Here is a 22040-nt window from a genome sequence, read left to right on the forward strand (position 1 = left end):
TGCTCTTCCTCAGACAAAGGTCTACTATCTCAAATCTATAAAGAACTTAAAAAGATCAGACCTCACAAATGTAAAGACCCAATCCAAAAATGGGCATCTGAAATGAACAGACATTTCTCAGACAAAGAAGTAGAAATAGCAAATAAATACATGAAAAAATGTTCAACATCACTGGTCATTCGAGAGATGCAAATGAAAACAGCGCTGAGATTCCACTTCACTCCAGAAAGAATGGCTGCTATCATGAAATCAACCAATAACAAATGCTGGCAGGGCTGTGAGGAAAGAGGAACCCTGCTCCACTGCTGGTGGGAGTGTAAACTGGTGCAACCACTGTGGAAATCAGTATGAGGTACCTCAAAGAACTAGGACTGGAAGTCCCATTTGACCCCACTATTCCACTGCTGAGGATCTTCCCCAAAGAATTAAAAGAATCGTACCACAGTGATATATGTGCACCCATGTTCATAGCAGCACAGTTTGTAATAGCTAAAACTTGGAAACAGCCCAAATGCCCATCAACTGGAGACTGGATAAAGAAAATGTGGTTTTTTCATAAAATGGAGTGCTACTCAGCCATAAAAAATGAGAAATTAGAGACATTTATAGCTAAGTGGATGCACATTGAGGCAATACTCTTAAGTGAAATAAATAGGACACACGTGTAAATACCGAATAGGTTCTCTGGTGTGAGAAACTGAAAGTGTAAATAAGGACTAAATGTATAATAGGTCATGTGAAATAGGAAGAAAAGGGGCAAAGGGGAAGGAATTGGGAGGGCTAGGGGAAAAGATAGAAGGGAATGGGATTAATATGAGAAAATGGAAAAATAGGAACAAAATCTTTGTAAATAGGGAGGACTGGAGGGGTTGAAGGGAGGGCTGGGCAAGGGTGAAAAAATAAGAACCAAGAGAGAATATGTAAAGGTGCAAATTTCCAATGATGAATGTCATTATATTGTATACCTGAAATGTACCAATGATTAGAATGAATAATCGATAATGTAAAATAAGAAGTAAAGGTCCAAAGGGGTAGGGGTAGTGGGAGGGGCAGGGGAAAGGAAAGAAGGGAAAGGAAAAATGATGAGAAATGGAAAAAATGAAAATAAAGTCTTTGTAAATAGGGAAGGGTGGAGGGCATGAAGGGAGGTCTAGGAATGGGGAAAAATAAGAACCAAGATGCATTATGTAAAGGTACAATTCCCAATGAGAAATGTAATTGTGTTGTATACTTACAATGTACCAATAAAAGAATTTAATACAAAAAAAAGAAAATAAAGCTCAGGAGCACCTGACCCTCTATGTTTTCTCTACATTTCCTCTAATTATCTACCCTTTTGAATTGTGGAAGAGCCGTGACAAACTACAGTGTGGCTCTGTCTATGCAACTGTTTTTCATCTTTTGCTCCTTAAGAAAATATTTAAGCCACACAGCTGAAACTTGAAACTGAACCCTAAATAGAATCTTTCAGCCATGCATGTATCATTTCTGTTTTTCTCTTCTTTCTCTTTAGCATGTGCATGTTTATTTACAGGCACCCTTTTCATCATAGAGTGAGGATGTACTAGATTGTACTACATTTGAACATTTTTACCTTTGTTCACCTCTGTCTAGCGGGAAATCCTAGATGAATAGTCACTCTTTGGTAAATGAAAAAGAAGAGTCGAAAAATCATTGATAATTAAGTTGTCCATTAAGAGAAGTTCTAAAGTTCTTCTTCCTCCCAAACTTAAGGAGAAGATTGTTTGAATAAAGAAATGATGGATGTTTGGGTGGCTTGTTTTTTACAAAGGTCATAAGCCTCCTTGTTGCATAACACATGTGCTCAGGAGTGGATGGTAACAAAGCTGTTTCTCTAGATTGTATTCTGGTGTTAGTTTTCTTCAAGATAATGGAGCTGAAGCAAGAAAGGAAATGTGCCCTTTACTAGTTTTTTCCTCTTTTAAACTAAACTTCCTTTCGGTGATCCGTGTCTCTATCTTCCAAAAACACAGCTTCAATTTTTTACTTTGAAAAATGAGCTTAGACCAGTTTGTCAACATGCATTTGTCTCTGCTGGATGTTTAATCTGTTCAGCGCTTTCTGGAAAGCATCCCCAGCCTGGGGTCTGCCAGCAGCCTTAATGGAGCAATGCCCCTGTTGTGTGCCACCGGCTTCGCCAACAGGAGCAGCAGGCATCGATAAAAATGAAGAGAACACTTGGCTTTCAGACGATGATAACTTCCTGCCTAGGTTTTCCACCGTGTGCCTCTGTTCAGGTTCTTAGCCAGCTCTGAAACACTCATTTCTCCATTAGCTGTGACAGCTGCTGGGAAGAGCAATGGCCAGGAACATAACCTAGTACCTACTCCAGCAACGAGCTTTGCAAAGTGCTTTGAACAGCATATGGGAGCTGAGACCACATCAAGGAAGAATCTGGTAAAATCTCAATGAATCTGGTGTTCTGCTCTCTTCAGAAGCTGTTGCTAAATGGCTCACAAAGCAGAACTGTAGAAAGGTTTGTTTGCTATGACAGAGTTTTGTATGTTTTGCTTCACCCCATGTTTTCCCTTCCTATTTGCACTGATGCTCAGATTATTTTCTGAGAAGAAACATGCACATATTCAAGGGATCACAGCTGTGAGCGGGGCCTCAGAGCAGGTGGAGAGTGAGTTTCATACACTGGAGGGCTCAGCAAGCACCTGTTGTCCCAGAATTAACTGGAAAATCTGCTTTGTGTGATGGTCTCCCACCACGCCAAAACTCTGTGAAATCTCTACCAAACTTGAAAGACACTATGACAAGCAAAATGGAATCAAAGATAAAATTTTTCAGTTTCTACTCGCTTTGATCAGAGCTTCTTAAGTTTATTTTTTCCATGTACTCTTTTGGCATTTTGATGAGGTCTTTAGATTCAGATTAATAACATAGATTTCTTTCTTTAAAAATCATAAAACACTATTATAGAAAAAACAGTAATATTGAAATATCTTTGTCAAAATATTTCAAAATAAATTTGGAGGACTTTATGGTTCCAATCTGGCATGTGAGGATCTTAGAAGTCTCCACTCCATCCTGTCAACAAGTAAAAAACCAAGGAAGCTAAAAAAATTGACACATTTTCTTAGATCCATTTAAAATGTAAGATCACAGGGCAAACTGCCACCCCCAACTGTGGAGGCAGGAAGATACAGAGAACCCTAACTTACTGCAGAGAAACCTGAAAGCTAAAACTTCTGCACAAACCAGGGGCTAAGTAGGAAGCTGACCCATTATTGATGAATTGCTGGAGGCTCAGTGTGGATGAGTCTGAGACTTAAAAATTTCAGTAGGGAAGGACTATAGTGTAGATTAGCAGTAAACTGCTTGCATCCTATGGGTAGGGCTCTAGATTAAATCCCCAGAAATACCAAAAAACTCCAGCATAACCCAGACTGGTCTTAAATTCACTATGTAGCCCCAGCTGGCATAACTCCTAATGCTCCTGCCTCAGCTACCAAGGGTTGGGATTACAGGCATGTACCACCACTCCTGGTTTGAAGACTGGTTTTAAATGCAGAATAGGTAAGTATCTGGGTGCAGAAATAATTTAAAATAGAAATAATTTTTAAATGAATAGCATTGTTCTAGAAATCTCTCTTAAAAAGTAACTTGTCAAAATGTGTGCAAGAATTTCTATTTCAGGTTTGATTACACATCATTAAAAATAAGAAATAATCTAAATGTTGAACAAGAGTAACATCCTGCTCTTCTTCTCAGCATATTAGGCAACTCTCAAAAACGGAACTGTAGACCTATGTGTATCTTAATGAAAAGATGCTGTGACACATTGAAGAGTGGGAAAATAGAATAACATGAAATGTTACAAAAAGTCACATGCTATTCTTTACAAACTAGACAAAACAATCCTAAAATTCATATGGAACCAGAAGAGACTCAAAATAGCAAAATAGTTAAAGCACTCCTGGGTAACAAGAGCAAAGCAGGATGCATGGCAATCCAGGATTTGAAGTTATATTACAAAACTACAGTGATAAAAACAACATGGCACTGGCACAAAAACAAACATGGGGATAAACGGAACAGAATAAAGGATGCAGAAACAACCCCAAGCACATTCAACTATGTGATCTTTGACAAAGGAGCCAAAGCATACACTGGAAGAAAAATAACCTATTTAATAAATAGTGTTGAAAAAACTGGCTATCCACATGCCAAAGATAGAATTTAGATCAATATTTCCCACCATGTACTAAATTAAAATCAAAGTGGATCAAAGATCTAAATGTTAAAAGAGAAGCAGTAAACCTGCTGGAAGATTAAAAATAGGTAAAACTCTTGAAGTCACAGCCAAGGACTTTCTGAACAAGACCCCAGTTGCACAAAAAATAGTACCAAGAATCAACAAATGGGATCATATTATATTAAAAAGCTTCTGCACAGCAAAAGAAACAACCAACAGAGTGAAGAAACAATGTACAGAATGGGAAAAAAATTTTCAGCAACTCCTCAGACAGAGGACTAATATCAAGAATGTACAGCAGACAGGCAGGTGTGCCCACACCCTACCAAGGTCGCGAGTCAGACGGAACACGTTGAATCAGCCCGCACCCCGGCAACAATCCACTGGACACCCCCCCCACACTCCTCTGTACAGCCACCTGGTTCCACATTAAAAAGACGCAGAGGACACCGGACCACCAGACCACCGTACTGAGGCCCACCAATCCCGGCCCAGAGGGCAGAGAAGCTCAGCCCATCCCAGAACCCAGAAGGAAGGTCCCTGCCTCCATCCCAGGCTCCTAGGGCAGAGAAGCTCAGCCAGTCCCAGCACCCAGAAGGAAGCTCCCCTGCTGCCATCAGAGGCTACTAGGACAGAGAAGGTGAGCCGGTCCCAGCACCCAGAAGGAAGCTACCTAGGGAAGGTGAGCCATGTGGGTGCCAGAAGCATCCCTCCCTTCCACGGAAATGAGAAAACACATAAGCAAGCCTCAAAAACAGAGTTTCAGATCACCTACAGCACCCCAAAGGGAAACGAGATGGAACAATCTGATACTCAACCACCTGGACTCTCTGAACTGACAACAAAAGAGGATCTGGGATAAATGAAATCAGAAATAATTACTCAGATAACAGCAAAGATTTTGCTCATGGTGCAAGGCATGATTAATAAATCTAGAGAGGACACAGATAAAAAATAGAGGATCTGAGGAACATGATGGAATCCCAACATACGAAACAAATGGAATCCATAAAACAGATGCAAATAGATTTCCAAGAGATTAAAAACTCCATCGAAAGTCTGCACAGCAGAATGAACCAATGTGAGGACAGAATTTCACATACAGAAGATAAGATTGCAATTAGTGACCAGGAAAAGAAAAATTGCTTTAAAATTGTAAGGGAACACAAGAAATCAATCCAGCAGGTGCTAGATGATCCAAAGAAGAATAACATAAGACTGATTGGAGTCAATGAAGAAAGAGGAGAGAGTGCAGATGACATTAAAAAATCTGTTCACAGAAGTGATGGCAGAAAACTTCCCAAGGAGGGGAAAAGAACTTCACATACAAATAAGTGAGGCATATAGGACTCCAGCTAGCCTTAATCAAAAAAAAAATCTACACATAGGCATATAATAGTTAGGATTCCAGAAATCCAGCAGAAGAACAAAATTCTACAAGGAGTGAGAGAAAAGAAACAAATCACATACAAAGGAAAGCCCATCAGAATCACAGCAGACTTCTCAATGCAAACCCTCAAGGCAGCAAGAGCTTGGAGTGATGTATTTCAAGCCCTAAAGGAAAACAGCCTCCAACCCAGATTGATGTACCCTGCAAAACTATCTTTCAAAATTGATGGAGAAATAAGATACTTTCATGATAAAGAGCACCTCAGGAACTTCATGAATATCAAACCGGCACTCCACAAAATTTTAGACAATACCCTAGGAACAGACACTGAGGATCACAACCCCAGGAAACCCAGCAGAATGAATCCACTGGGCATGACAAATTAAAAGCAAAGGGGGAGAATCCAACAAAAAGAGACAGTCATGACAAGGCTTTTAAAACTTTTAACTTCCTCTCCCTAATGAATGTATAATTCAATCTTGTTATTGTACTGATTAGTATTTTTCTGATTCTAGAGTTGCACACCTTTCCTTGTGCTATACTGGCTATTTATAAATATGGTCTGTTTAAGGACTACTTTTCATTTTACTGATGTCATTTAAAGTTCTACATTTTGATGGAATCTCATTTATCAATTATTTTTCTTTTATACATCACGTTTTTTGTATCCTAGGTAATTCTTGCCTACCCTGAATTCATAAACATTTTCTATTATAATTTCTTCTTAAAGTTTTATACTTTTAGGCTTCCTTATTTAGGTTCATAGATCCCTTCAAGTTATTTTCATGTATGGAAAAAAAGGGTTGAGGTTAATTTTTTATATATGGATACCAGGTGTTCTAGTGCCGTTTGCTGAAAACACTATCTCTTCCTCAGCTCTTGAATTGAGTTTATATTCTATAAAATGCTAATATTAAATAATATTTCAAAACTCAGTGGACCACATATGTGTGGTTCTATCTCTAGATTCTCTGTTTTATTCAAATGATCTATATGTCTTTCCTTACACCAACACTGCCTTGATTACTGTAGCTTTAGAAGAAGTCTTAAAATTAGGTACTAAATGTCTTACAACACTGGGGTTTTTTTTTAACTTTTCTAGATCCTTTGTACTCCTACATAACTTTTAAATTTCAATATCCAATTCTTCATTTTTAGCAATTATACATAGACTTGAATTTTTATACATACCTTGTGTTTTCTAATCCTGCTAAATTCAAGTACAAGTTCTAGGGGCTCCTAGAGATTTCTTAATATTTTCTCTGTAGATGATCATTTCATCTACATATAAAGATTTTGCTTCTGCCGTGCCAATCCTATCCTAGTTGTAACATTTTATTGCCAGACTATTTTGGTGGGGACTAGGTTTCAAAGTTTAATGGACAGATAAAGGGTAAGCATATCTGCCCTTGTTCCCCACCTTAAGGAGAAAGCATTGTATCTTCTCCATTTATATAAGGCATTCTCTCTGGAAGTAAGGAGTACATGTCTTTAATCTGTTGAGAAGGTTCTGTTCTACTTCTAGTCTCCTGATAGCTTTTACCATGAACAGCTGTAGAATTTAGTCCAATACTTTTTCTCCAACTAGTGACAGGATCATATGGCTTTTGCCTTTCCTCTGTTTAAATGATGACTTTTGGGGGTGGATCTTCCAATGCTGAGCCAACACTGCCATCCCTATTACAAAACCACTTTCTACATCCTGCCAGATCTGACTTCCAATAGTTTGATTTGTTAAACAAATTTCTATCTATGTTCATACTTTTTTCTTCTATTATCTTTATCCAGTTTTAGGATTAGCACAATGTTGAGTTCCTAAAATGAGGGGAGAAGTGTTCCTTCTTTTTTCTGCTGTAATTGTTTGATATAATTTATCAGTTAAAATGTTTATGAGCCTGCTGTTTTCATATAGGTAAGTTTTCAAGCTAGGAATATGCTTTCTTTAATAGGTTACTTAACATTTTCAGAAATGAAGTTATATCTGCATTTTAAAGTCTTAATAGAAATGTAGGCCAGAAACTTTTAATTTTTGAGTTTTTTGTGCCTTAAAGTTAAACCTATCCATACTCCCTAACATGTACTGTTGAGTGATGTTGAAAAAGCAATTCTTGGTACCATTTCCCAAACTACCTGAATAAATTAAATGAGCAAGCTGGTAGGTAAGGAGAGGGACTTGGGATAGAGATCAGTGCCCTGGGTTTAATCCCCAGTTTAAAAAGTAAATGATCCACAGTGGTTCCACCACCTGCCTCACAAGCACAAGGTCCCAAGTTCGATCACTGGTACCAAAACAAAAAGGAAATGATCTAGTCCAGCACAGTGGTGCGTGACTATAGCCCAACAACCTAGAAGCCAGAGCCACAAGGATGGGTTGAAGCTCTAAGTCTGAGGCCAGCCTGGGAAACATGGTAAACTGTCTCCAAAAACCTCTCAAACCTAAATTATATAAACATTTTTTTAAATGAAAGTAGGTTCCAGCAACAGAATACAACATTTACCATATCCTAAAGCCTGCACTAATGATGTAAAAGAGAAGCAACTTAAGTCCTGGTGGAGAAACCAGGAAACCACACCTAATGACTAGATAGATACCTGATACATGAAAAATCAGGACAACCAACAGTGCTCTACCCAACTTTTTACTACCCCAGAGGGGAAAAGGGTTAACATATGCAGACCCTCATCACATTCTAACTACAAACAGACAACAAATTCCACAATCCTAAATTAACTTTAGGAAAAGTCAAACTGGCTAACAACAGAGAAGGGAGCAAGTCAGAATGGACCATTTCAAATCACAATAATCCCCTTCCTATTTTTGATATAATCAATGAACCAACTATCTGAGAAGTTAAAAACAAAAAATTTGAAAACACTCTTTCCTAAAATTTAAACAGAAAGGAATGGGGGGAAATATTCAAAAGAACCAATCAAACAGAAACCCTAAGAATGGATGAAAATAAAACTCTGAACTCTCCTAAGAAAATGGCCCAGGACTGGAGAACAGACCCCATCAGCCCTGAAGCCAGAACAAAAACTCAAACTAAAATTTCAGAAAAACTTATTCAAGAGAGCACACTAAAACAGCAATGGAGTAGACACAGAGTAAGTAGAGTATATACTTACAATGGCAAAAAGTTTAGCTGTAAAGGTAGCACTGGGTTTGTAGCAAAAGAAAAAAACTTTCAAGCATAAGAACTTCAAAACCATTTCTCTCGTGTATTTATACTAGGAGTTATATAAGCTTAAGCAGAACAGGTAAATGTTTCAAGTATCAGTCTCTGAATGTTTTCATGTAACAGACAAGTCTTCTTACTCCCATACATGGAAGATATACTACTTCTTGGGCAAATTGAGGAAGTCACCAAAATCATTTTCTGTTCTTGTTCAGTTGAAAGATTGTTCCAGGCTGCTTCATCATGCCAGATTTCCTTTGGATGGCAAGGTTAGACAGATGGGCAGTCTGAGTGTGTCATGGAATACATTGCATAAATATTGGTTACTAAGGGGAGGTGGACATGCAGGCACACTAAATCCTGATGAGAATAACTGGTTAACCAGGGCTAGGAGTGTACTCAGTGGTAGAGCACTTGCCTAGCATCCATGAAGCCCTGGGTTCCATTCCTAGCACCATGAAAAATTTAGAAGACTAGGCAAAGACATTTTTCATTAGATTTTAGAATACTATTTAACATTTTAAAGTATATAATTTTTTGACAAAGAATAAATGTCAAATAAGTAAATAGAAACTGTTACTTTATTAAAGTATTGAGTTTATTTCACAGGTATATTTTTGTCTCCCATCTCCATGTCTGACCACCACTACTACTATGTCGTATCATAACATTCCATACATACTTAAAACCAAGCGAAGGGTGGAGTTCCATCTTTAAAAACTAAACAGGCATTTTGGACAACACATTATTGGCAATGGAATCTGGACAACATTTATCAAACAGAGTAGGGAAGGTTCTCACTTTGCATTATAAAAAGGACAGCCAGATATCAACTGTTACAGAAATGAAATAAGACAGAAAATTTTAACAAACTCTTGAAATTTTTTCTTTTCTTTTTTTTTTTTTTTTGGTACCAGGGATTGAACTTGGATCTTTGTGCTTGCGAGGCAAGCGGCAGAACCACTAAGCCAAATCCCTGGTGAAATTGTTTTCTTAAAGAGACTTCCTCCACTGCCAGAGATCTTGAATGGCCTCCTGGTCAGTCATCCAGAAGCAATTCTTCACATAATTGATGAACTTGGCTTCCACTTTGGGAAGAGAACCACCCTTTTCTATACTTGCTTGCATTTTTGCTTTAATATCTTCTACAGAACTAGGTCCTTTGGGTGTTTTAGGAGTCTTTTCTTGTTTTTTGAAGTATTCTTGACCTTTTGATCTTGGTGTTGATGGTTTTGAGTCTTTTCCATTCTGGTTTGATTTTTGTGCATTTTTGGCTGGAGTATCTCGTATCGATTTCTTCACTGGTGTTTTCTCTTCAGCTTTCTCATCATCAAAATCATCATCATTATCATCCTCATCATCATCTTCATCATCATTGTCGTCATCATCATCATCATCATCTTCATCAGCAGCTAGTTTTACTTTTTTCTGTGGAACCTTGCTACCACTTCTAGGAGCAGATCGCTTTCTAGATATACTTAAGAGTTTTACATCCTCTTCCTCCTCATCATCTGATTCTGCATGTTCCTCCACAGCCACTAAGTGCTGTCCACTAATATGCATAGGCCCTGAACCACACTTCAACCTTAAGACAACAGGTGGTGTAATTTCAAAGCCCCAAGGGGAACCGCTGGCTGTACAGACATTTTCAAAGTTGCTAGTGTTACTTTAATTGGACTGCCTTCGTAATCCATTGCCTCTGCTTCCACAATGAGCAATTCATCCTTTGCACCAGCCCCTAAACTGGCTGTTCTTAATGACAACTGGTGCTCATTTTCATCATTATCCACCGTAAAGTGATAATCTTTGTCGGCCTTTAGTTCACAACCAAAAAGATAGTTCTGGGACCTCAGGGGCCTCATGTCCATATCCATCAAATCTTCCATGGAGCTGTGGCACACACTTAGGTGGGAGAGAACGCGGACAGAAATAAACAGCTACTGCCCCCAGAGAACAGATGCGCAGGACGGAATCACTCCAGGGAGTGAACTTTTTTTTTTTACTATAAAACTCATTCCCTATCCTGCTGTACACAAAAGCAAGCAAAATATAATCTCATTTTAAGAAAAACATCATCAATAGTCAGAGTAAACTACTTCATCTACTTTAAGATGTACTTTTTTTTACAATCGTTTTGCATCTTACAGTCAAGTGTTTTGTGCAGTTCAGTTGCTGACAGTCTGGAATAAAGAGGTTGAATTCTTCCAGAGAGACTATGAAATTGCTTCTGCCAGGTATTTAATTCAATAAAATTCTCTTCCTTATAATTCTTGGACCACACAAGAGCTGTAAATGCAGACCACAAACCTTAATATAGGTACAGGCTTGTGACAGAAATTCTCAAGGGAGAGTCTTTTATTCTTCTTCTGCCAAGCGCTAAGTTAATAAAAGTTTCCTTCTGTCTTTTTCTATATGTTGTGTGGAAATTTTATGTCCTGGATTTATATGGGGGGAGGGGGATCCCATCTTGACTGTTTTTATGTTGGTGATGTATCTTAGAATCAATGATTTTTTGGATTAGATAATACTAAATGCATCAAAATATTAATGGTGATAATTTATTATAAATAGATTTGTGCCAGGCATGATGGTCCATACCTGTATCCCAGTGACTCTGTAGGCTGAGGATTGCAAGTTCATAATACATAATATATGTATATACATAATGTGTGTATATGCATGTATACACTGTGTATATATGCATATATATACATAATATTGTGTGTATATATACATATTTTTTACATCTTTTATATTCCTTGGGAGTTATTGTATTAGATAAAAGCTAGTAAATGTGAACATTCAGAGAAAGTCCAAGGCTTTGAGAAGGGCTGACATATTTGGAGTCGGAGCGCCATCTGATTTTATCACAGCTCCTGAGGAAGACTGACTCGAGAACCTCAACCACATTGCTGGGGAGCAGAGCTGCCCAAATGTTTAAAAATTGAATCCACCAGTGAACTATAATCCAGAACCAACTAACTGATATAGTTGGATTACAGAGGAAGGAAAATAGCACACAATCCAGCATCCACTACCACTTGCAAAGGAAAACTCAGTTCTCATGAAGTTCAGCTAGAGTTTTAAATTTCTTAAGTGCGATTTGTTCTTCAAATTGTCTATCTTCTATGTGTTTTTTTTATAAAATGGAGTACTACTCAGCCATAAAGAACAAGAAACTAGAGACATTTATAGCTAAATGGATGCATATTGAAGCCATACTCTTACGTGAAATAAATAGGACACACATGTGTAAATACCAAATAGTATCTCTAGTGTGAGAAACTGAAAGTGTAAATAAGGATGAAAATGATTAAAATGAATAATTGATAATTTAAAATAGGAAAAGGTCCAAAGGTGGAAGGGTGGTGGGACGGGAAGGGGAAAGGGAAGAAAGGAAAGGAAAAATTATGAGAAAGAAAAAAAAATGGAAAGAAAGTCTATGTAAATAGGGAAGGGTGGTGGGGGTGAAAGGCACATAGGTAATGGGGAAAAAAATAAGAACTAAGATACATTATGTTCAGGTACAAACACCCAATGATAAGTGTAGATGTATTGTATACCTAAAATGTACCAATTAATATATAAATTTTTTTTAATTGTCTATCTTCTTATCACTAAAACTAGAGTGATTTATGACAAAGTATCAGACTTATACATATATAACCTTTATCAATGAAAGAATCTAACAGCCAGTAGGTTACAATCACTATTTCAATTTCTAAGTGTGACTTTCTCCCCAACCTGCCCTTCCATTCTAGTGTGCTCATGCTTAGATTATACATGCTCTAATTTCTTAAAAGTTTTGTTCATTCTTACCTAGAGGCTGCCAAACTCCAAACAGTCATAAAAATGGAACCAATGACAAATGTGCTAGACTTCTTTTACTGGGATCCACTAAATCGACCTTGTAAATAGGTCATAACTGCTAAACTATAGAATATGACTTCTATGTTGGATTCTGAAGTCCCCTGGACCTTCTCCTTATCCTCTTTGTGGGAGGCTATTACTAGTTCCTCCCTGTGGAAACCTTTGTTGGCCATATTCATAGCAGTCCTGCTGACCTTATTATTAGCCCATGCATTCTTAACTGTTTCTTTGGCTTTTGTCTCCTCCAGACTTAAAGCTATAAGTCTACCCAAGATGACAATGCCTGGGGCCTATCCAAGGCCCTTCGATAGACCCTCTGTAGAATAACTCTGACTGCTGATCACAACTACAACCCTCTTCAGCCGGAAGTAACTGGAATGGTCTTTGCCCTTTGCCCCCTTACAGCAGTTAGGGGTACTTCTTCAGAGGGGGGAATATTGCCCATAGGTAACTTAATTAGATATCTTGTAGGCAGTTAAGACAGGACCAGCCCACGAGGAGCCAACATAGAGGACAGTCAAGGAGCCAACAAGGAGGACAGCAAAGACACATTCACTGAAGGCCAAAATTGTAAAAGAAGAAAAACTACCACACCCATGTAGGATAAATAGCAGTGATTGATATTCTAAATAGGTATCCATCACCTGGGTGAGGGCCTTGGTCTTAACCCAGCCTCTCCAGGAAATATCCCTGACCCACCCTTACTGAAAATCCTTGTACACTTGCTACGTGACTTGCTCCCCCATTTGATCCCCATTTAATCAATATTACCTGGATGACTGTACTTGTAATCTTATTGGTTGGTCATGGTTTTGTCCCACCTCATGCCCACCTTGTAAATTTCCATTGGGTCTTCTAGTTTTGTCCCACTTTATGCCCACCTCACCACATGGCTTTGCTGTATAAAACATCCTTGAAAAGTGGGGTGGGCGGGCAGCCCACTTTCCAGTCCCCCTTCTGTCTCTCTTAGGCAGAAGCTATCTTCCAATAAATTTTTCCCACTCTTAAAAAAAAAAAAAAAGTTCTCATGAGCCTTTTATATTAGTCAGCTTTCTGTAATTATAACCAAATCCCAGAGACCATTAACTTAAAGAATGGAAGGGTTTGTTTGGTTTACAGTCTAGAAGTTCCAGCCCACAATCAGATAAACCCATTGTTTTGGGCCTCTGGTGGGAGTACTTGGCAATGGCAAGGAACGTGAACCCGAAAGCAGAAAAGGAACAAGAAGATGAAAAGACACGGGGGCCCTTGTGTGCCCCAGGGCCTCTAACTAGGCTTCCCACCGAATACTGGACATCCCAGCAGCTCTGTAGCTCTGGCCACAGCCAAGCTCACAACCCCTCACCGGAGGGGCCTGTGCAGAGGCCCAGTGTCCATATCACGCTGAAGCCAAGACCAGCCCAGGTCTATGATACCAGCATAGACTTTCCCCAGCCCTGTTGAAGACAGGCTCTTCAGAACCAGCTACAGCCTGTCTCCTTCCTGGCAGAGTGGCATACCCACTTTAGATTACTCTCCTGCACGATGTATACAATTTTAACCACTACCTTTCTAGAGAGCTGTGGTGGTGAAATCCTGAACCCAAAACACCCAACCCAAAGTTGGCCCTCAAGGGTATACTCCCAATGATCTAAAGAGCTCCCACCTGGCCCCACCTCCTCAAGAGGAATGGCACCTCCCCTAGGGCCACCCAAGCTTGGATTGCGCTTTCAGTACATGTGACTTTGGGGAAAATAACCAGATTCAAACCATAACACCATCACTATTCTGTTTATTCCTTACACTCTGGATTCTAGAAGTTGTCATAATGTGCTGAAAAGTTCTTGAAATTTAGAAAATGGTAAACAGATGAATACCATGAATGACTGGGACAGGACACCAGGAAGACTTCAAAGCAGTTCTTGAGAAACACACATAGGAAGACAATAAAACACAGAAAACAGAGTGAGATTGCCATGGTGCACAGAAATAATAAGAAATATATATTTGCCCTTCTTCCCCATTTCCTAGCACAAGAGGTGAGAGGCTCATCTTTGCTATTCTTAACAAGCTTCTTTCAATCTTACGGGGGTTTACTCGAAAAAGAAAATTCTTGATGAGTCCCTAGATAGCTTTAGGATGGAGACTGGACAGTTCCCAGAAGAACCAATCCTGAGATTAGAGGACTCAGCCCCACCACAAGCTCCAGAAAAAGGACAAAGACTGGAGAATGACTTAATCACCAGTGACCGTGACTTAACCAAGCCACATAATGTGGGCCCCATAAAAACCCTGAACAATGGAATTTGCTCAGTTTCCATGTTGGTGATCCACATGCAAGGAAGGTGGGGACCCAACCCCAGGGGAACAGACTCTTCTATGTCCAGGATGCTTTGGACCTTGCCTATGAACCACTACTTCTGGCTGCCTTATGGGGTTGAGCCCTTTACCTGTCTGCACTACTGCTAGTCAGTTTTTTCCAGGTTCTTCTTTAAGAGGATTTTTACGTGAAATTTCTTGATTTTAAAATATTATCTAAATTCATACAGCCCACCATGGCCTCTGCAATAGCAGGTTTGAAAGATGAGAGAAACCAGAGGTGAAAATTGCTGTCCATAAGAAGTTGGACTCTGAAGAGGGTGAAAAGACAAATTTCAGGGTAGATACAGCAGCAAAGTTCTGTAGGAGCAAAGAGATAGATCATTTATTCCTGAGGGAGTAAAGCAGATAATCACTGGGGTAGTATTGAAGTGGGTCTTGGGAAGGAAACAGGATTTCTCATATGGAAAAGTGAGGAAAAGATACCTCAGGTAAAGCTTTGATACAAAAAAATAACAATCATCTCAGATTTTTTTAAAAAGTAGTGTGTTCATTTTAAGGGCTGTTGTAACAAAATACCCCAAACTAGGAGGTCTAAATAACATTTATTTTATCACAATTCTGGTGGCTCCACATCTGAGATCAATGTAGCTGCTTCTGAGGCCCCTCCCCTTCGTTTGCACATGGCCCTTCTTAGAGTTTGTATCTAGATGTCCCTCCAAAGACTCATGCACTCAAGGTGGGGCTTTTAAAAGCTGGTTGAGTTATGGAGGAGGAGGTATAGCTGACTTCCCACTGGGGGGTGTGGCCTGGTGGGAAGAGGCTCGTCACTGACAGCATGACCCAGAAGGGTTTATCTCCCTCTTCTCCTCCTTCCTGCGCTCTCTGCTTCCAGTGGCCATGGCACATGAGTAGCTTTCTCTGTGCTCCATGCCAGGCCTCTTCCCCATGCTGCTTCTGTCCTGGATCCAGCCAGCTATGGACTGAAACCTTTTTTTGAAAAGTGAGCCAAAACAAATCTCTCCCCTTTAAATTGAGGGTGTCAGGTATTTAGTCCCACAGGAAAGTGACAAAGAGAGCCATCTCACTGTGACTTTACCTGATCTTCTAGTGTTGGTGTCCTGAGCTCCTCACCAGCCATACTAGACATGGACCACACCTGAACAGCCTCCTTTTAACTTTATTACCTCTTTAAAGGCCCTAATTCTAAATATAGTTACATTGACAGATTCTGCAGGTTTGGGGCTTCAACCTGAGTTTTGGGGGAAAACAAGTCCATGTGTACCAAAGGTCATGGAGAAATGGAACTGCCTATCCTACAGAGTTACATTCAGTATGCCTGGCATCTATGGAGCAGGGTGTGGAGAAGAGAGCCATGTGCTGCTGAGAAGTTAAGGTTTGACCTTCAAGTAAAGAGAAGATGACTCAGATTCTAGGACAGTGTCAGCCCATACATGCAGCGGACTGTAGACAGAACCTGGGACAAGTTACAACTCCAGTGAGATGAGCCCAGACAGGATGAAAGAAGGCAGCCATGAACATGATCCTGGGGGCAAATGAGCAGACATATCTGAGGACAAACAAGCAGGCCTGGGTGAGTGGTTGGCTGGATTAGGAGAAAGGGGGAAAGATAGGAGATTTCAGATGATCCCTAAATTTTTCACCTGAGACACTGTGCCTTGAAATGGTAATTCAAGAGGGAAGCTTCAGGAAGAAGTTTCACTTGTGTATTTTAATTTTATTTCATTTACTTATTCTTTTAGAAGATTTGGGGGCAATAGTGAGTTCAATTTTTATTGGCAGGAATAAGATGCTTGAAAGGCCATCCAGGAAGGAATGCCAATGATATTTGTTCGGAAATACATCTCTGGAATAGAAGATCTTATAGCGGTAAATATAGATTTGGGAATCATCAGTATTTAGTAGCGCTTGAAATTTTGAAATAAAATTACAGGGTGAGAATTCTAAAAGAAAAAGCAAACCAAAAAGTAAGCCAGGAAGGGAATTTATCATCAGTTTTAGGGAGCAGGGGGAGGGAAGAAGCTGACATGGACAACAGAGGAATGGTCAGAGATTACAAACTTCTTTCTCACCGTACTGGAGACTGGAATTGTAAGACTAGGGTGGCAGCAAGGTCAGGTTCCTGGTGAGGGCCCTCTCCCTGGTTTATGGAGGAAGAAGAGAAGGAGGAGAAGCAAGGGGGATGAAAGGAGAGAGAGGTGAGAGAATATTTTTCAAATAGCCCATCTCCTCTTTGATGTAAGGTCTCATTGGCACAGGGGTTGGCGAACATGGAGCAAGGGGCTGAGGGGTAGTAAGGGTTGCAGCTTGCCAAACAGAATTGCCAAAAGGATTTTAGAGCAATACTGAGGATCACTGTAAGTTATTCATTTCTTAATTCAATATTTTATTTGCATTTTTAAGGGTGCAAATGAAGTGAGGCAAATTGGCCCAGGTGTAAGACTTCTCTAAGAGTTCTTTCTCTGGGAGCAAGAATTAAGATCCAGCAGGACTGCCTTCTGCCTCTGGGGTGGGGGGTAGTCTCAGAGAAAGGACAAGGGGTTGGGGTCCGCTGAGGCTGCTGCTCAAGTAACCACAGAGCCCCCTGAAATGAGGAAGCAAGTAGCAATCCTGATTGCACATAACCCTTCTGAGATGCCCACGGAGCAGGTGACACCAACCACACTTTACAGATAAGGAAACTGAGGCCCAGAAAAATTAATTTTGCAAGGTCGCCTTGCTGGGTAACAGATGAAACCAGAATTTTAACCTCCTTTTTCAATCTGAAAACTCCCCCGTATCTCAGTTATAATAGCAAGAGCTAAGAAATCAGTACGAGGTAGAAATCAAGGGGCTGCAGGAGTCATGTAATGGAGCAGAGATTGCAAAGACTTGGATGTTGCTGTCTAGGTGAACAGGAACTCTGGTTCTGAGCACTTTCAGGCACTAACTGGAAGTGCTCACTAAATTCCGGTACTTAGCCAGCACCTGGCACTATGTAATGGAAAACTGAGTCTTACAAAAACAAACAAACAAAACACACCCAAAAAAGTGCACACCTGTGCCACAATCCACAACCTGGTAAAAATCAAGCAATATTTTATTTTTGGAATAGTCCCACCCTCTCCTCCTTATCCCACACCCGCCTCCTTTTGCTTGAGGGTAATTGAGAAGAGTCTTTTGGGTTTTCTGGGATGAGGTGCCACTGTTTAGAATTACAGCGTTTAACTGAAGTCTGAACTCTGAAAACAACTCTCCTCCCACTCAATGGGATGAAAGATAAGCACATGGCTGAACAGTCAACTGTTTGACTTTCTTCTTCATTATGCATGTTTGGCTTTGTCCCCATCTGCTATGGGACTCAGCCTTTGTCTCATTCCACTCTCAAAAAATAGAGTAAGTCTCAAAATGGCTAATGTATGTTTATGGGGCTATAATAGAGAATCCAGCTATAACGTGACATGCTGTGAGTCCTGTATTTTGACTTAATAGCCGACTGTCTTTCCCAAAGGATTTTTTCCAGGGCCAGGGATTTAACTCAGTGGTTCCGCCACCTGCCCCAAAGTATTTTTTCCAGAAAAATCAATTTGTTGAAGTTACTTTGTATTTGGATTGCAGCAGTTTACCCCTTGCTCCCAGCAGAGTTGGCTATTGTCGTGCCATTAGATTAGAAGTAGTGAATGGTCATGTCATACAAAATACGAGAATGGCCCACAGTTTACAAAAAATGAACAACTTAATGAAATTGTGTTCATATCGCTCACATGTGCATGCTTGAGACTGGGTCACCTTTTCCAGCAAAAGTTGAACCACTCAGTTAAATCACAAAGCTTTATCACAAGGTCAGGAAATTTAAGACTCATTTTTAATGTACTTGGATTGTATATTTTCATATAACTAAAAGTTCACCCAAAAAGCTGTAAGTGGAAAGTGATTTTCAAGAGCATATTTTCCAGCCATGCCATACATAAAGTTTAGGAGTGAGAATGACTTTACTTCTCTGACTGAAGGTCCCTCCATCTATTCAACTTTGATTTTGTGGCCCGAAGGAGGAGAGACCTGCTCCACACCTGGACCAGACCCACTGTGACTATCTTTCTCACTTGTAGGGAACCTGAGCGATGTGGGGGCGCATTGAGGGCAAAGGCACAACCACAGAGTGTCAGCATCACACACAGGCTTTACGCAGGGTGGCACTTTGACGTGGAGGGGGAACTATACAGAAGGCGGGGGAGGGGGAAGAAAAGGGATGATGGAAGAGGGGCCTCACACTCCTAGGTGCTGTCACACAGAAGCCCAGCAGGGAGTCCTGGCTACTAAGGGCCACGACAGCCTGTGGTCTGTCTAGCTCCAGGGTTTAACTGCTGTATGACTAGAAGATGTTGGAACAGTTTCATGGGGCATGCAAAATAGGCAGGTTCCAAATGAGTAAAACTTTTTGGTTTTGGATTTGTGAAAAACAATCTGTGATAGTTTGAGTGTGGTACTGGCAGGCTTCTGAACTAAAAGGCCTCAGCCCACTGTAAACAAGAAAATCTAGGGGTCAGTGGCAGAGGCTGCCTTTAGTTCATTGACATCTCATCCTCTCCTCCTTACACATCTGTTTCTGCTGCTCACCAGCCTTATACCAGGCAGCTCTGACATCCTGGCCCTTGCTATGCAGCAATCCCAGCCCATTCACCCTCAGTCCTGTCATCCATTCTGTGACTCTTTCCAAGCGCTTGTATCAGTTAGGGTTCACAGGTACATAGTAAGCTCTTCCTCTAGTGACCCCTAACTGATACACAGGTCTTGATCACCTGCAGAATCAAAGGTAGAGGAATGCAGAAGGGCCGTCTATGCCCTGGAGACCTAGAGTATCCGTCAGAAGTCAAAGGCCTTGAGCTCATTGCAGAATCTTGTGTGAGTCTGCATCAGGAGTCTGAAGGGCCTGCACTGGATGCCTGGAAACAGACGTTCAAAGGTGACAGCAAAGACTGGAGCTCCTTCAAAGAAGCAGAAGGGAGACTTCCTTCTTCTTTCCCTTTTTATTCCACCCAGGCTGCAAACCTATTGGTTGGTGCCACTGACACCCAGGGTGGGTCCTCCCTCTTCATTAAGTCCATCTTTGGAACACACTCAGACTGTACTGAACCAATTCATCAGGCAATTCATATTCAAGTCGACCCCACAGTTAACTCTGATGGGCTATAAACCAAAGCAGGAGTGTAACGCGGAACTTCCATTTGTTCTCTGATGGCCACATCTTGTTTGGGTTCCTGTCCTCATTCTTGCGCTCTCTCTGGTCCTTGGTGGTTTCCACTTCCCCTTCCACTCTCTTTGTTGCCTTAACAGCAGTTATTCCAACCTGCATTCTCCCCTTTTCTCCACTGGATTGTGAGCTTGATCAAACACAGACCTTGTCAGCTTCGCTCACCCGAGTCCCCAAAGCCTGAAACGGTGCCTGACACATTATAGTGCACAAGGAGTGATCAAAATATACAGTGACTGTTTCAATTTTTTTAAATTATTACAGTAAAACATACATTGCCATTAATCTCCCTTAATATACTCTGCCTGCTTCCAATACACTTATCCCATTGTTCTTGCCACTTTTTTTTTTTTTGTACTGGCATCAAACTTGTGACCTTGCGCTTGTGAGACAGGTGCTAGTGAGTTTGTAAAAACATCACCATCACTGTATGTCCTCATTCACTTTATTCACCAGATCAGGCACAGTGTGACTTCTGACTCATCCTCACTGTCAAAATGACCGTGAAAATAATGTTTTTAATTGATTCAAGGCCATCAAGGAAGCCACAACAGGGCAACTAATGACATTCATGAAAGAGAGCTTCTCGAACTGCCCCAGAAAGTGTCAAGAAGGAAGGGATAAATGTGTTTGAAGCAAGAAGGAGTATATTTTTTTTTGTATTTTTTTTAAGAAGGAGTACATTGAGAGGAATTAATGGCAATGTGTCCTGTACTGTCATAATTTTTAAAATTTAAACTTTCACCGTATTTTTATCACACCTTGTAATTTTGAATGAATGATTCGCTTCATGGCAATGTACGCATTCTCTGAGGAACAAAATATATGTGTCTTTGTTTTCAAAGTCATTAGGTAGTAATATACATAATTTGCAGGGCTGTTTTGTAAACACAAATTGATTATTAAAGTCTGGGTTTTCTTTTTTAGATTCCAATGTCTAATCCTCCTACGGGAATTATTTTATTAGCTTAATTTTGGAACCAAGAGAATTGCTTATATAAATGACTATCTAAAAACAGTGATCATATAATAATGTTCATGAATCATCTATATCTTGATGCTAAAGATAGGAAAACATCCCTTACGCTTAATTTACTGAACACATTATTTTAATTAACAGCTTTATTGAGATGTAACTGTAAAGCACTAAAGAACTATTCTTTTGCAAAGTATTCTTTTGTAATGTATTTCTTAGAAAATTCTCCTTTCACTAGCTCTACAATAAAGAGGAATATATTAGAGCCTAGAACAAATTGTCACATGAGAAATTTGAGTTTCAATACAGGAAAAAGTCATAAGGATTTTGAGGATCCCCTAGGTGAATGGAAAAATATTTTGTAGCATTTATGTTTGTGTACATTTGCACTGGAGTTTTCAAATCCAATTGCCAATCCACTTATAATATTGGTCACATTCCTAGCTTCTTATCAGAAACAACACTCATCATTTCTTGAATTCCAATAAAAGATTGTGTGTTTTATTGTTTTATTATTGTAGCATAAAAGAGTAGGAAAAGTATATGAGATATCAGACCTAAGTTAAAGCTTCAGTGGCTTATAAGAGGTTGGAAACTTACCATTTCAGCCATATTCATAATAGCTGATGATTACTGAATTCTTACTAACTGCTTGTTTCTTTACATACATCAGTTTTTTAATCCTAGAAACATCCTTATAATGTAGCTCCCCTACATTACTTGCAAGATTTAGAAAGAGTGAAGCAGCTTATGTGTGTGTGTGTGTGTGTGTGTGTGTGTGTGTGTGTGTGTGTAATTACCTGAATTAAAAGTCAGGCAATCTGACCCATAGACTACTTAACCACGAGACTGATCAT

General features: G+C 39.9%; 1 pseudogene; it reads right to left on the minus strand.

Annotated features, from left to right (window-relative positions):
• Nucleotides 1-9776: 9776 nt before the first annotated feature.
• Nucleotides 9777-10674, minus strand: LOC101706110 (nucleophosmin pseudogene; annotated as a pseudogene).
• Between the last annotated feature and the right edge of the window lie 11366 nt (nt 10675-22040).

Source organism: Heterocephalus glaber, unplaced genomic scaffold, assembly GCF_053883595.1.
Source record: "Heterocephalus glaber isolate CG9 unplaced genomic scaffold, H.glaber_assembly_v1.0 deba00001538, whole genome shotgun sequence".
NCBI classification, from domain to species: domain Eukaryota; kingdom Metazoa; phylum Chordata; class Mammalia; order Rodentia; family Bathyergidae; genus Heterocephalus; species Heterocephalus glaber.